General features: G+C 44.7%; 1 protein-coding gene across 13 annotated transcripts in view; it reads left to right on the top strand.

Moving 5' to 3' along the window:
• Positions 1-207: 207 nt before the first annotated feature.
• Positions 208-15,272, top strand: part of ATXN1 (ataxin 1) — a 225,062-nt gene continuing 209,997 nt past the window's right edge. For 8 of the 13 annotated variants that reach the window (XR_012774342.1, XR_012774341.1, XR_012774343.1 and 5 more), the window contains exons 1-2: positions 208-496; positions 6,716-6,836. The gene's annotated coding sequence lies outside the window, so the exon portion shown is untranslated. Of the gene's footprint in view, positions 497-1,269; positions 1,377-2,012; positions 2,172-6,715; positions 6,837-15,272 lie in introns of those variants that run through there. The other 5 variants (XM_075493811.1, XM_075493815.1, XM_075493812.1 and 2 more) reach the window with 4 other exon arrangements.

Genomic DNA, 15,272 nt, shown 5'->3' with positions numbered 1-15,272 from the left:
CCCCCATCCCCGCCCGCGCCCCGGGCCCGTCGCCGCCGCCCCCGGGCAGCGTGCGGCGGCCCCGCAAAGGGTTAAGGCCGCCTTGGCCCGGCGGTGCTGTGCGTATGCAATAATCTGTGTGGCTCTCTTGGCCGCCTGCCAGAGTGTTGCCTTGCCTCCTCCTCCTCCTCCTCCTCCTCCTCCTCCCTTCCCCCCCCCTCCCTTTTGCATGAAGTAGGATCCTTGAGCTGTTGCAGAGGCAGCCAACTGCTCCATATTTGGCTTCTATTACCCATTTACATGCTGGAGAGAGGAGAGGGAGCGAGCGCTGTACCGCAGACATCATTTCTACTACAGTGGTGGAGACATCCCGGACCTGTGTCACTGCAGGGGGAAGGAAAAAAAACCAAACAAACAAAAAAGCAGACCCAAGCCCCGTGATCAGCTAGGAAGACATTTGTGTGCGAGTCTCTCTCTGACCCCCCCCCGCCAACCCCACCTCCACTGACACTTTACAGTAAGTGGCTTTTTCTTCCTCCTCTGCTTTTTGCCTCCCCCCCCCCCCGGCTTCTTCCCTTGTTTAGACTGCAAACCGCCGGCGATTTCCAGCTGGAAAAACACGGGGCCGCGGGGGAGGGGAGCGCACTGCCCACCCCGCCGCGGGGCCACAGCCCGCCTCGCTGCGACCGCCACGGCCCGGCCCGGCCCGCAGGCGCTGCCGCCGCGGGCCCGGGCTCGGGCCCGGGGGAAGGAAGGAGGGAGGGAGAGAAGGAGGGGGGGCGGCCGCGACATGGCCGAGGGCGCCGGCGGGGGGAGCGGAGCGGCGTGCGGGGACACGGTGCGCCCCGCCGCGGGAGCGGGGGGCCGGGGCGGCCCCGCGGGGAGAGCCGCTCGTACAGCCCTGCCCCCCCCCCGGCTCCTTCCTCCTTGCTCACCCAGCCCCCCCGGCCCGGGCGGGGTGTGGGTGGCCGCGGGGACGGTGGACATTTTGCGAGCCGCGGCTGCCCCCGGTGCGGCGGCCTCGGGGTGTGCGTGAGACTGCGCCTGTGTGCGGGGGTGCGGTGTCTGTGCGTGTGTGTGCGTGTGTGTGGCGACACGGGCTGTGTGTGTGTGTGCGTGCGTGCGTGTGGCTGCGCGGTGCGGGGGGGCCGTGCGGTGCGTGTACGCCGGGCGGGCCCGGCGGGGCGCAGCGCGGGGCCGGGCGGGCGGGCCGGGTGCCGGCAGGGCCGGTGGCCGCCGCACGGCGTATGTAGTACGGGGCTGGGCGGCTGCCGGAGGGTGAATGAAGCGAGGAGGAGGCGGCGGCGGCGGAGGAGGCGGCGCTGGGGCTGGGATGTGCCCGGCAGCAGCCCCGTACCGCTTCACTCAGGGCCCAGGCCGGCTGCAGACGCCACCCGGTACTGCCGGCCGGGGGAGCGGGGGCGGGAGGGGCAGCGCCGGCGGAGGGATGGGGCGGGAGGGCCCGGGGGGAGGGGGGCACCGGGGGGCCGCCGCCCCGCTGCCTGCCCGCGGCCGCGGGCTCCGGCCGGCGGCGTCCCGAGGCGCCCGCCGGGAGCGGGGCCGGGGTTCCCCGCCGCCGCCCCGGAGCTCCGCTCGCCTCCAGCGGCGGCCTCTGCCCGCCTGCCGCTGACCTACCCGCTTGCCCCCTCCGCCCCGGGGTTTGCTTGGGTCGGGTTGTGGGGGTTCGGGCTGGTTGGGGTTTTTTTTTTGCCTGAGGCGTCGTGATTTATCGGCAGAAAACAAATAAATGACCCCTCGTACGTTCGTGGGTGCTGGATCCGTCAGTGCAGTTCCCCAGAATATTAAAGTCTAAATTAAAGCATGCTGGAAAACGTTAGCTCCTACTGTAATAGTAATAGCGATAATAATAAAATGACAGAATGGGGAGCGATTTACATGTTATTGAAGAGGAGGAATTACTGAAGAGTAATAATAGAAAAGAAAACAAGTCGGAAGCCCGTTATATAATGCACTGTGTAGATAACGAGAGCGACAGGCTATTTTTATTTTGTTTACCGTATGCTGTGTAATAGGGACTCCTCCGAGCAGCATCTCTCCCCCGTGAGCCCGAACTCCAGACAGAATTGGGGAAGAATTTTCAGCATTCCTGTTATGCCCAGACGAAGAGATCCGTGTTTGTAAAACCTTCCTCCTTACAAACGTTTTCTGTGTACAGATCGGCAAGGGTGCAGGTAGATGACATTTGCCGGAGACCTTTTCCCTTTCATATGGTAAAGAAATCCATATTTTGTAGCGCAGGCTACACTTTAACGCTCGCTATTACGCGTTTTATGCAGTAATGGTTACTTTACGTGTCAGATGTGGTCAGGCATAGTGAGTTACTCTGCTTACACACCGAGAAGTCAAGGACTTTTAATTTCAGTTTCGAACGAAGCCTTCCCCTAAAGGAAAATCCCGGCTTTGCGTTAATCTATTTCTGTTCGGGTGATGGAGACGGTTCAGTTTTATGATACGGAGCAAGGGTTATGAATGAGGGAGAGGGAAATTGAGAATGGCTGGGGAAAATATTACGCCGTAGTTATTTTTGCGATGCTGCGAGATAATAGTAAGTTGTAATTGCACGTTATTGCACCTAATTTGTTTGTAAAACCGGCCCGGTGTTTTATGGGCAGCAGTTTTTTTAAAAGGGTGGCTGTAATCTCCTCACTTTTTACATAAGGCAGAGGTCGCTGGATTTTCCTCTGCGCTCGCCTGTCTGTCTGTCTCTCTCATCATGTAGCGACATGTCAGCGGTGCAGGCTTTCAGCGCGCTTACTCCAGCCCTGATCAGTCATGTAATTAGATCAGGCTGCCATGGTAACAGACGGTGTTCACCGTCCATTCAGGTGTGTGTGCGGCTGGCGGGCGACCCACCGGGCTACCGCCAGCCCTGCGTGTGCCGTGTTGTGCCGCGTTGGTGCTGTACGGCTGGCACGGCCACCGCCTCGGGCTTGCCGAAAATTGAAGGATGCGGGTGGTGGTTTCCTAATGGCTGAACTTCTGTGGAAGGGTGTTCTTTGCCTGCTGTAGTGTCAGGCAGATGGCACGGTACGTGGCACGCTTAGCAGGTTAGCCAAATCGTCGGTTCCACTTGCGTTTATTATTAGCAAATGAACAAAGGTGTGGTACTTCGTAAAAAATGCTTTTGGCTCATAAAAGCTTGCATAAAAAGTTTCTTCGGAGTTTTCCTTTTTTTTTTTTTTTTTTTTTTTTTTTTTTTGCTGGCTGGTTTAACTGTTTGGTGGCTGTAACGGTGTTTGTGAGTTTGTGACAGTTCCCATTCCAGCATTCATATTTTAGGCCACAGGCTTGTTGTTCTGCACTCACGTACTGTACTTTACACCTTCTGGCCAGTAAAATTAAAATCAGTGATACCTGATATCACTGTCGTCACGTAGGTTTGTTAAGTCTCCTCGTAGTTCTTAGCAAGTTCTAGGCCCTTTTGCGTTTTAGGTGAAAGCTGACTTCATTTTCTCGTGATAAAAACCTAAGTATATGCTGTTAAAAACACTTTTCTCATCAGTAAATAACTCATTTCTGATACTGGTATTTTTTTGCCTTTTTTGGTTTTTTTTTTGCATTTGTGCTTGTCAAAATATTATCGCCACAGAGCAGGAGACTTTCTGCCACAAAGTTAGTAATACCTTGAAAAAATATGCAGTCTGATTAGCTTCGAACTGCATACTGCTCTTACAAATGTATTTAACCAAGGAATGTATATTTGTCTTCATTCCCAGTGTCTGGGCACCACTGTTTTGAGCCACTTTTCCACAAACGTAGGTATAATTTTTTAAAGGCACCAAATTTGGCACTCTGTTCTAATGTCATAAATCTGGAGTGACTCCAGGGGACAGGATTGTGAGCCACTTACATGGGTGTATATCTAGAATAACTCCGTTTATTGGACTTAATCCAGGCATGTAGTAGAGTAACAGAGCTCAGAAAATGATCTGCTGCGTATCACTGTTATTTTCTCTGTATCTTTTTACGGCAAAAAGCACTGTGGGCTTAAATAGGATTTTTGCCTGATTAAGGAGCTACATTAAGCATCTGCAGAAGTGGTTAACACCCCTGTTCCAGTCACTAATCTTGTGTGCACTTACACTAATATTGAACTTGGCCTGGAGGATTTCGTGTCTCAATGATGAGAAATCATCAGCACCCACAGCTCCCGAGCGTTTGTAGTACCAGGCTGGAACGTAATGCAATCCAGAAATATCTTGGTAAAATAGATACTTTAATTGCTCTGATGGTAAAGCACCGGAGCTGGAGGAGGTGATGAGAAATGCCTGTCGGTGCGCTCAGCTCTTGGAGCGCCAGGCAGCTGGCGGTCTCGGGTTCAGTGTGACGAGTTTGCAGGTCTCAGCCTGCCTGCCGAGCAGAGGTGTTTCCCCTCGGCGGGGCGAGGGGACGGGGAGTTCGTGGACAGTTTTCTACACCCGAAGTGCAGCTCTTCAGTGCTGTGACTAACTCGCTCTTCTTGTTAGGAGAGAATATCCCCTGCTTGGCACGACCGCCTCTGTTTTGGGCCTCCATACCAAGGAGGTGGCTTGAAATAGAGGAGCCTGCTAGGAGGACGGGCTGGAGAGGGTGGAATAATCGTGTGCAGGATGACTCCTGTAGAGTGAGCCTTCGTGTGCCGCATGCTGCTTATACATATTTTATTGTAAGACAAATTACCTGTGTGACTAAGAGCATTAGAAAGTAATTATTTTCAAAAAGGCCATATATACATAGTTAAAAGGCTTTTTGAAAATAAACAGTGCCACTTTTCTCCCTTGCCCTTCTGGCCTGATTGAATTTATTTAGAAAGGTTGAAGAAACTAGTCTTGTTTGAAAAGACATTTACAAGAGACCTGGAATTTCACTTAACAAAAATTTTTATGTAATAGATCCAGTGGCCTAGTTTCCTGTTAATTAAGAAAATAGACACTTAAATGCAGTCACCTGAAAAGCAACTAAGGATTTAAACATTAGAATTTAAAAATAATTGTTTTAGCAATGTAGCTAGTAAAACAAAATCAAGGCCTAATTTTCCCCTTGCTGAAGTTTAGCAGCACATCTTAGTAGATGGCAGTCAGGATTATCATTGTCATTGTTCACAGAGTGTGCTGCTTTTGTTGTGGTGTACTAATTGAAGGGAAATGCAAGCAAGAAGTATGGCAGGCTCTAAAGGAAATGCGTGTCAGAATTGCATAGATGGTCTGAAGCACTGGCTGGCTGCAAACCTACTCCAGCGTGTGAGGCAGCTCATGCTGATGCCGCTTGAGAGAAGTCGGGCTATGTGACAGCCTTAGCTGAGCACACAGGTTGTGAATGGTTTGGCTGCTTTGGAGGACTGTACAGGTACAGTGTGTACAGTTCACGCAGTGCAGATAACAGATTTAGTTGTAGGTCTCTTCTGAGGCTGCTCTAACCAACTCTGCTTTAACAAATAAAAATATAATTAGCATGAGAAACAGAAGTACGACAGGCTTGGCACAGGTAAATGTCTCATTGCAAAAGAAATGATATGCTATATTCCGGTGACTTCAGTAGCCTAAGCTTTGCAAACTGAAAATCCTGACCTCATGCTTTCATTTTACTTTTGTGCGAGACTCTAAGTGCAATAAATAAATAAATAGGTATTTGGACAAAGGCACTGTATTTTGGAGTCTTGTTCAGTGGTTCACATTCTTTATGTAAAGACGTTGAAGATTTTTACTTGGTTTTGGCTGAGCTGATACATGACTAATGTTTTAAAATGTAAGAAACTTTGCAGACTCCTGACTTTTGCAAAAAGACAAAAACCGGATCGATGACCATAATTCCTTTTTGATCTCAGTGCATGTGCTGAGAATGTAATGCTTCATGGTTTTTTTTTTTTCCTCAAGGCTGTAATCTGAGATGGTTGTACAACACATGCAAATCTGTGTGTATGCATTGGTCCTAGTCTGCAAAGTTACTTTAGTACATGTCCCAGTGAGGGTTTTGCTGAATGAGGATTGATTAAAGAACCTATCTAGAGTTAAGTATGTGTATAAATCTGTCCATAAATAGGAACGAGTAAGTATGCTCATAAACTGAAACAACAAAAATGCTTCTCAGTGAGGGAGAAATGGTCCCACTAAATCCTTTTATTGTCCCAAGAGCGATAAAAATATTTGGTGAGATTCCAAGTGAAAAAACAAAATGTATGTTGTTTAATATGTGATGTCAGCAGAAATTCGATGCTGGCTCTTTGTAATTTTACTGAGCAAAAATACAGAAATAGAAAAAAAAATTCACATTGGTAGAGTTTTCCTTTGTTTATATTATTTGGTAATATGCATCGACTATAGCATGCTACCGTTAATGACAAAATAGTGCACAAGGTAATGTCACATTCCTAAAGCTGATTATTTTTCACCTAGTAGTAGTAGTTGCAGCAGTATGTTTTCTGGATGATGCCCCTCCTCAAATAAAATATGTTCTGTTGGCAGTGAAGACAGTCATCTCAACTCGCTTATGATTCTTCACCTCATTAAGATCACATTTAGGAAAAGAGCACTCACTTTGAATAAATGGGCTCTGCTCTCTACTGTATGTGCTCTGTCTGCAGGATTAAATCTATAGTTTATTTGTGCTTGAGTAATAGCAAAAGCAGTCTCTCTCAGTCTTCATTGGGGTGTCATAGCATGTTGTAAGTTGTTTGACTCTTAACTGTTTTTGTTTCTTTTTATTTTGGTTTCCATCTCCTCAACTCCTGGATCAACAGTCACATCGCAGGCCAAGCCAGATGGGCAAGCAATACAAGCTGTGAATTTATTCTTGACCCCTGTAGGACAGTGACCACCTTCATTTTTGTCTTCACCATACAGATATGCACTGCCAATAAGGTGAGAATATAATGCTTTTTATTTCCTCTAATGAGTGTACGCTGTCTGCTCTGGGCTTTAATCAGCGTGGGCACCTTACCAGTATCTGTACGATTACCTACCCGTGATATGTTTGTACTTCCATTGCCTGGCAGTAGAGGTCCTTGAGAAACTCTCATCAGAACAATTCCATTAACTCTGGTGACTCAGTTCGGTGACTTACAGGACAGTGGGTTCCATATGAGTGGTTTTATGCTCACCTCAGGTCAGAGCATATTCAGTTACTAAAAGATGACAGTATGAATGGAAAAGTTTACAGGCTTTGATTTTTGTTGTAAAATGCCACGCGTAAAATTGTATAAATCCTCACTGCACTTTTATGAATGTTTTCAGTGGTTCTTCTTGCTTGCAGCCTGCTTGACTTTTCCAGTGTCCTGAGTTCCTCCTGTGTGCTAAACTTTGGCTGGCATAAGGATACTTCCCAGGGTAACTAATCACTACTGACGTGCCTGGGTGTCTTTTACTCTGGTTTGAGGAATGTTTTCAATTCTTCTGATTTTTTTCCCCTGAAAGCTGTAGCCAGGCAAGATGTAATACTGCACATATATCAGTCTGCTCTCCCCTCTCTCTCCTTCCCATATGGCTGTGGAGAATACCTTGAAAAAAACAAGTCTCAAGGCTCAGCGGTCATACTGCCAATAAAAAGAACATAAATTTTTATTTTATTTCTTTAATCTGATTGTCATTAAGCCAGCCTGGTTTTTTGGACCTGTTATATGATTTTTGAGTGCTTGGGATTGGCAATACTGCTAATGTTTAAAAAAAAAAAAAAAAAAAGATAAAGGGTCATAAGAAAATTGCCTGTGTCTTTAAATAAAAGAAAATGAAATGTAGTGGTTACTTGCAGAAAATAAAAAGGATTTTTTTTTTCTATTTACAGCCAGAAAACTTAATTACTACAGTGTACTGTTTATGAGGGGCTGATCAGAAAGTCTCCATTGCAGAATAACTTTTTAATGTATACAGCATGTCATAGAAAAGCATGCAGCACGTAATTTACATTTTATTGTGGCTGCGGGGAAGGGTGCTGTGCTTTAAAGGGAAGTTGTCTAAGCAAGTAGTTACATGCAAAGACATGCCTGTTACGGTTTACAAATGAGCTTGAATGGTGGGGGTGGATTGTAACCACTATATCTCTTTGGAGCAATAAGAATTTTTTTAGAGCGAAAAACCAGACAAAGTGCCCGTGCGCTGACACATTTCACCTTTCCATTTTGGAAGAAAACTGACTTGGTAGCAGCTGTTGGCTTGGGAGGTCGTATAGAAGGAAGCTTGTTGTTATGACACTATCATTTCCACAAAACATTTCATTTTTTTCAGAATTAGCTTGGGTTGTATGAAATTGTATTTATTTGCAGAAGTGATTACTATAGGAAAGGTTTATAGCTCTTAATTAGAAGAAGTAATCGTTTATAGTATATTGGTCAAATTCTATGAATAATCGGATTGTGTTATCCACAATGTATTGCTAAGTCACCTCGAATATTTTAGCATCTGGCATTTCCTGCGATTGCATGAGAAAGAAGATACTCGATGTTAAGCAAACATTTTGGATAAAAAATATAACCTAGTTAAGTCTGGTGCAGAGGCATGACAGGAATATAGTACTATACTGCTTTTTTCTGTTCCAGTGCAGCTTGAAGTATAGCGTTGTATTTGTGGACCTTAGATCAGATTTGTTTTGGCTTCTTTTCTTATTGTTGGACGTTTTAGTCACTGAGTTTGGGGTACCTCTGTTGGCCTCATTAGTTAGTTCTCATTTTCTCTAGGGAATGGTCAAAATCAGGCCCACTGTATAACTAAATAAGTGAAACAAAAGTTATTGGGGTAGAGACTGCCTGCTTCCAAAAATTCGGTCACTGGGTGTAACAGGGGGGAGCTCACAGTAGTAACATGTGAAAGAAACGTGACCCGGTGCCGTGCAGCCAGCAGCCGCAGATAGGTTTCACAGCTCGAGATAGAGCATCACATGCTAAGACCCATCGTCTTTTCCAGCTTTCACATTTGTTTCGGGGTGAAGGTGGCAACAGCCCCGCTCTGTTTAGGCAGACCTGGGTTATTACCACGTGGTCTGTCAGAGGGACCGAACATCGAGCATGTTTGACTGAAGGCATCCAAAATCAGATCTCAGAAACCTTACTTTAGGCCTAATGGCCATACACGTGCGTTCGTGGCTTTGCTCGCATGAGGAATCGCATGGCTTCAGGGAGTAATGTCGCTGTCGTGTGTGAGCTCCAGGCGTGCTTACCCTTCCAATTCAAGCAGCGTTCTTGCAGAGCCTGCTAAGCATCTTGCCTGAATAAGGACACGGGGATTAGTAAAAATAAAATAAAAATAAATAAATAGAGATACAGCTTTTTTTTTTTTTAAATCATGACTAGTTAATTTTAGCCTACTCTAAAAACCTAGAGTTGTTGTTATTTGTTCAGAGCGTGCGCTCCCTCCTTCCACGTAGGCAAATGACTCAATGCTTTCTTTTAAACAGTTGTGTTGAGAGGATTTTGCATGAGACACTGACCATTTTAACAACTAAAGAGTTCTTTTTAATCTTTTCCACTGTCGAGTCACTTGATATCTATTAATTGTGTTACACTATTGGGTTGAATTTACAGCCACAGCCCATTTGTAAGAATTTTTTATTTGCTGAATTTTCCATAAGTATTTCTGTACGCTACCTAATATGGCTTTTTTTTTACTTAAGACATAATTTCTGTTTTATGCAGACTTCTGGCTACTGCTCTCTGTAAATGGACAACAATCTGTCCTTTTAAAATCCTTTGTAGCAAACATAAAAAGAGCTAATCCGTCTCTGTATTAGTGTGTCCGGTGGTGGCTTTTTGATTGCCATATCAGTGTCCTTTTATCCTAGCTGGTTTTATTTCTTCCCTCTAATACTGTTTAGTAAGGCCTACAACAGCTGTAGGGCTAAAAGAAGGTATGCGATGGAGATCTTGAATGTATTAAGAGCACAAGAGAAATGGAGATGTGAACTAGGTGTAATTGAATAGTAATTAGAATTTTCTTTTTTTAATTGTTTGTTTTGTGTGTAAGTGAATAACTGTAAGGTAAATTAAATGAAGCGACGTGAGCGCAGACCGACATCTTAGAAATGAGGCTTTGCTGTCCCCTCAGCCCTACCCCCTCACCTCAGCCCTGACCTTTCATGTTTTTGCTCTGTTGTTCCTTCAGCAGATAATGAAGGTCTGATGTCTGACTGATTGAAAGTTTTGTAACACGGTCTAAAGTGTAAATGGAGTTGGGTGTAGCGATCTGTCTACATAAAAACACAAAGGCTCACGTTCATCATGCAATATAAGCCAAGACCTGAGGTTTGAGTCACTTTCCAACTTCTGCTTTAAAAAGGTGTATCTGCAAATGGAGTAAGAGACTTGCAGTCCCACGCACTGTAACTTGTTAGCATTACTTTAAAATACGGGCTTTCGGATGTTAGAGTAAGTGTTAGAGAGACGGAGAGCTTCTACGTGCCGAGGGCTGAAAGTGGTGAGATGACTAGATGTGCTGTGCAGTTGTGTATAAGCCTCAGCATCTGTGCGTGCCCTCCTCCTGGCCTCTCCCTCGGCTGTGTGTGTTGGGCAGGGACGTGCCAGCGGGTTTTGCCGTGCCTCGTACCAGGGGTATGCTTTTGGTCGAAAGTTAGCCCACGCGGCAGCGTCTGGATTTGAGCGTGTTAGCTGAAGGGTTTCTTGTGGTGAGATACTGCGATGGAGGCGACCCCCAAGTTTGAGAATTCCTTCTTTATTTTCTGATCAGTTACTTAGCAGTGATCAACTCAATTTCGGACTAGCTGAAAACCTGACTTAAGGATTTATTGAGTCGGTCTTCGCTCTGTAAAAAGTACAAATGTTGCAGTGTTTCTTACTTGTATTGGAGTGTGGTTGTGACTGTTACCACATTTTTGTTTGTCAGGTACCCAAGCGTGAAGGCCCTTGTAGTTTTGTAAATTTAACATTTCTGTGAGGCCAGCTACTTAAAAGAAGGTTAGGCTTTAATGGAGAAGGATAATTACAAAAAGCAGGCTTAATCCTCCTTTACTGTGCTCGGAATTTTTGTGCTAGTGAGTATTTTCTCATTGGTGCGGTTCCTTTTCAGTGCCATGTGTAGTAACTGAGTAGAGAGTGATTTTTCGAATTAATACGATAGTAAAAGTATTTCTCCTCTTCCTTAGCCCCTGAGCACATCCCCTCCCTGGTACTGTGCCGTGTTCATAGCTTTCCCCAGATAGTCTGACAGCAAGTAGATCCGGAATGGTTTGAAAATTCACTGTGTGCAAGAGAAAAAAAAATCCTAGTGGATTATTGCACTAGAAGAAGTTGTAAGTTTATTCTCCGTGTACCACTAGTGGTTAAAAACCCATAGCACTAATCATATGTAATGCATTTTTATTTACAGATTAGTAGGCTCTACTCTGACATATGACTAACAGGGAAGCCCCTCCCTTTAACAGTTGTATGTCATCTGCTTCAGAGAACTAATTACTTGGCAATTCCCATTTGATAATTCCCTCTTTATTTTCTGATGAGTTACTTAACAGTGATGAGCTTGTTGAGCAGAATACCATGCTTAATCTGTGCTTCAGAAACTACAGTGCGGGCCTGGGGATATCATTGTTTTCTAAATGCCGTTTAGCCTTGCCATAGGAACATTGAAACCACACTAAGACATGTTAACAGTTCACAGTTAACGGTAAGCTTAACGTGAGTGATGAGCAGCATTTGCCAAAAAATAAAAGAGGGGTTTAGATTACTGTTGCACTGCAAACAGGATGTTAAGTACGTCATTTCTCCAAAAAAGCCAGAACAAAACCTGACGTAATTTAGACATTAAGAAGCAGACGCTTGTGTCAGAGGTACCTTCTGTGTATCATTTGTCCTCTTCACTGAAATAATCAATTTAAAGGAAATTCTATTTAATAAAACCCACTGTTTCTTGTAAAATCTATTTGACGGTTCAGCTGATGCTGGTGATTGTTGCGCTGTTTTAATGTGAGATACTTAAATAACTGAGCACTGTGTTTTCTCTACTGTTACCTGTCTGTTTTATTCCTCCCCAGTCCCTTTTCACGTTCTTGTACTCTAGTGGCCACAGCAACCCTTGTTTCTGGCTGGGGAATGCATTACAAGTCTCGCTGCTAATTACACCATCGCAGTGTTCCTAGAGGGTACCTGAGTTCAGCGGTGCTTAGCTACAGCGCGGGGCGAGGGATTTATGGGGTGAAGTGACATCAGCCTGCTCATGGCAGTGCTGGTACGGTCAAAGTGAGTCTCTTGCAGATCAGGAGTCAGATGGGTCCTGCTCAGAACCAGCATCTCTGAAATTCAACCGTGTGAAACCATGCTATCGGCTTTGATTAAAATCTTATTATTGACTTCAGTAGAGGAAGGTTTGTGCTTCAGCTGCAGTCACTTTGACTAGCTGGTGGCATTATCCCACAGATACTGATTACAAGCCTGAAGAATTGCATTTTAGCTGAGCCAGTGCTATAAGCTAGGAACTGGGCTATTTTTTCTTTTACTTGAATAAGAAGTGTAGTATTTTGTGTATTAGCTCACATGACGTTGCATCATCAGGCTTGCTGATTTATTAGATATTCACAATGATATCTCTTGGCCAGTACTGGAAGCTGTGTCACAGGCTTGTTTTATCAATGAGAAAAATGCATTTGTACATAGTTACATGTGTTTTTTGTAAAATTAATCAGAGGAACAGTAATTTTATGAAACATAGAGTTCAGAACAGATTAATCTACTTTAATTGTGTTCATGAAGTACACCAGCTATAAAATCTTTTGAAAGGAATATTAATCAAGTTGATCAAAGGTGGCTTGAAGTACAGAATTCAGATAGGAACACAATTACTTTCTATCTGTCTGTGTGTTTGCTGTAGCTTGGGTGATTATTTTTAAAAAATTTTTTAATACAAAAATAAGTTCCATTTTGCTTTTTGTTTTTTTTTTGTTTTTTTTTCCCCCTACAGAATGTGTCACATTTTAAAAACAAAGACACAAGAGGGTAAAACAGATAAAATTTTGTCATTTATAAAATGCAGTAAGTAGCGAGCATACTAAAATAAGCAATTAAAACCCAACAGAAGGTCATTGAACCATTTTTTCAATTTTTTAAAATTTATTTTTTATCCTATTTAATTTTTTTAATGACTCAGGGTCTCTCAGGTAGTGCTGTATAGGCATTGCTGAAAACAGAAATCCTCCATAAGAATCAGAAAAGAAATACGACCGTGAGCAGAATGCCCCACCTGCGATCTGAAAGGTTAGCTTACACACCTGGGAGTTGTCCCTTGACAGATCCTTCTACAAACCATTATAGCTGTTGTGGAGGGACCTGCATCCCGAGCCGCAGTGTCATTCATTTTATAGAGGCAGCCAAAGGGTTGGCTCTGTAAAATGGTGATTTGGGCTCATCTTCAACTGCCTGCTCAGCGGTGGTCTGTCCACCTGTGAATTGTCCAAACCACCCTCTGTTCGCCTTCCTCTTTGGGCTTAGCAGTGTTTCCCCAAAGACTGAGACTCTACTCAGACAGCATTGCCTATGATTTTAGAAGAAATTGCCAGAAGCGCCTAAGGACTACAGATTTGGCCCAGGGTATTTCCTTCCCTCAGCAAGGGGAGGCAGTGTTGGTTGTCATTAAGATTGAACTTTGGAGTAAAATGTTTGGCCCCAGACACACCAATACTGGTATTTCTATCAATATTTATGCAAGTAAAACACTACCATATGAATATTGTGAACATGATCTTTCAGTTAACACGATCTTTCAGTTAACGCAAGATTTTAACTACATACTAGTGTCTTAAGATTTGAGCATCTGGTTTAAAACAAACAAACAAAACCCAACTCATTAACTATGGTGGAGGTTTCTCTGTTGACAACCGCTGTTGTCTCCCTGACACCCAAATGAAATGGTACCTTCCCCCCTGCTTTATTACAAATGAGAGAACTAATACATCCTAGATTTTGTATTTCTTTCCTCTGGATTCTCTCTCCCTTTTTCCCTACCAGCTACCCTGGCCTGTGTTAGCATGACTCCTCTGTGAACAGCACTTGCTGATGGAATAGCCAAAGACGAAGTGGTGGATCTGGGCAAACGCTTTGCCTTTGCGTCTCCTACTTTGCAGAACTGAGAAGCTGCTTCACCTCTTTGCTTAGGTCTTGTCTGTCTCCTCTTTGAAGCAGGGATGAGTGAGTTTCAGGTTTCCTGCTTACCAGTCTTGCTAAATTTTCTTGGATGTCTGCTGTGATCTGGCCTGATATTTTTGTTGTTGCTGACACAGTCTTGGAAATCACTTGTGATTTCCTTTGTGAACTTGACAGTTGATTAATTAAACTGTGGGGAGATAAGTGACGCGACAGTGCTGCCTCTGTAATGCGTGTTTTGAGGTGTGTGTTCTACTTTACAGGGAAAGAGGATGATGGTGGATCTTATGGACCAGTAATCTATAGTTTAAAATTGCACTGTGTGTTTGTTTGGATAGCACACAGGTATGTTATATAGTGACTTAAAATAAATGTGATACTACAATACTGGAAGGACCAAAGAAGGAGTAAAAATCTGTATTTTGTTCCATATTTGCACAAGCTGACAGAATAACTGAGTCTTGGTGCCTGGTCTTCAACTGCGAGAATGATACAAACCGGCATGGGTACGTCCTACTATTTGTTGGTCACCACCAGTTTATTTTGTTTGCAGCTCACAGGCAGATTCAGGGGGAACACAGTGTGTAGTGACTGAGTGATTAAAGTAATTCCTGAGTGAAAGTATGACATTTGTTACGTGACACTACTATCCACATGTTGTTATCTGTTAGAGTACAGCCAGAAAGGGCCCTAAGGAAAATTGAGGTGGGTAGAAGGTTTGTAGTAAGCATCTGAAATACATTAAACAGCAGCAGTCAAGTACACCCCTGTTACCTAAGGAGTCGAACCTGTTGAATGTCACTTGGCTGTATGGAATGGAAGAAATGCAAACTAAGACACACTTCTGCTATGTGTGCAGCTCCGCTATGAAGTGCATTCATCTGAGCTGTCAGCTGGCTGGCTGCAGTGTTTGGTGCTGTTTATACAGCTCATCCAGAGTGTCTCTGTGAAACCAGTAGTGCTGCGCAGCCTGGGCTGCAGCAACCAGGTTTTTATGCTCCTTATCTTGTTTAATGTAAACTGTGTGTGTTATGCATCGCACTGAGGCGCTCAGCTAAAGGCTGTGGTGGAACAAGATGTCAGGTTCCCACCTCTGTTGCTTACTTGGACGGTTTAAATGGAACCACGTCGGTGTAAATGTGGTGTGACAGAGCATGGGGTCTGGCCTGGGGTCTCCGAGGGGCGTCAGGGCCCTCTGGACTCAGAGCTGTTGCCGGCAGGTCAG

The sequence above is a fragment of the Mycteria americana genome, chromosome 2 (genome assembly GCF_035582795.1).
Source record: "Mycteria americana isolate JAX WOST 10 ecotype Jacksonville Zoo and Gardens chromosome 2, USCA_MyAme_1.0, whole genome shotgun sequence".
In the NCBI taxonomy this organism is placed as follows: domain Eukaryota; kingdom Metazoa; phylum Chordata; class Aves; order Ciconiiformes; family Ciconiidae; genus Mycteria; species Mycteria americana.
This window is presented reverse-complemented; position numbering and strand designations above follow the sequence as displayed.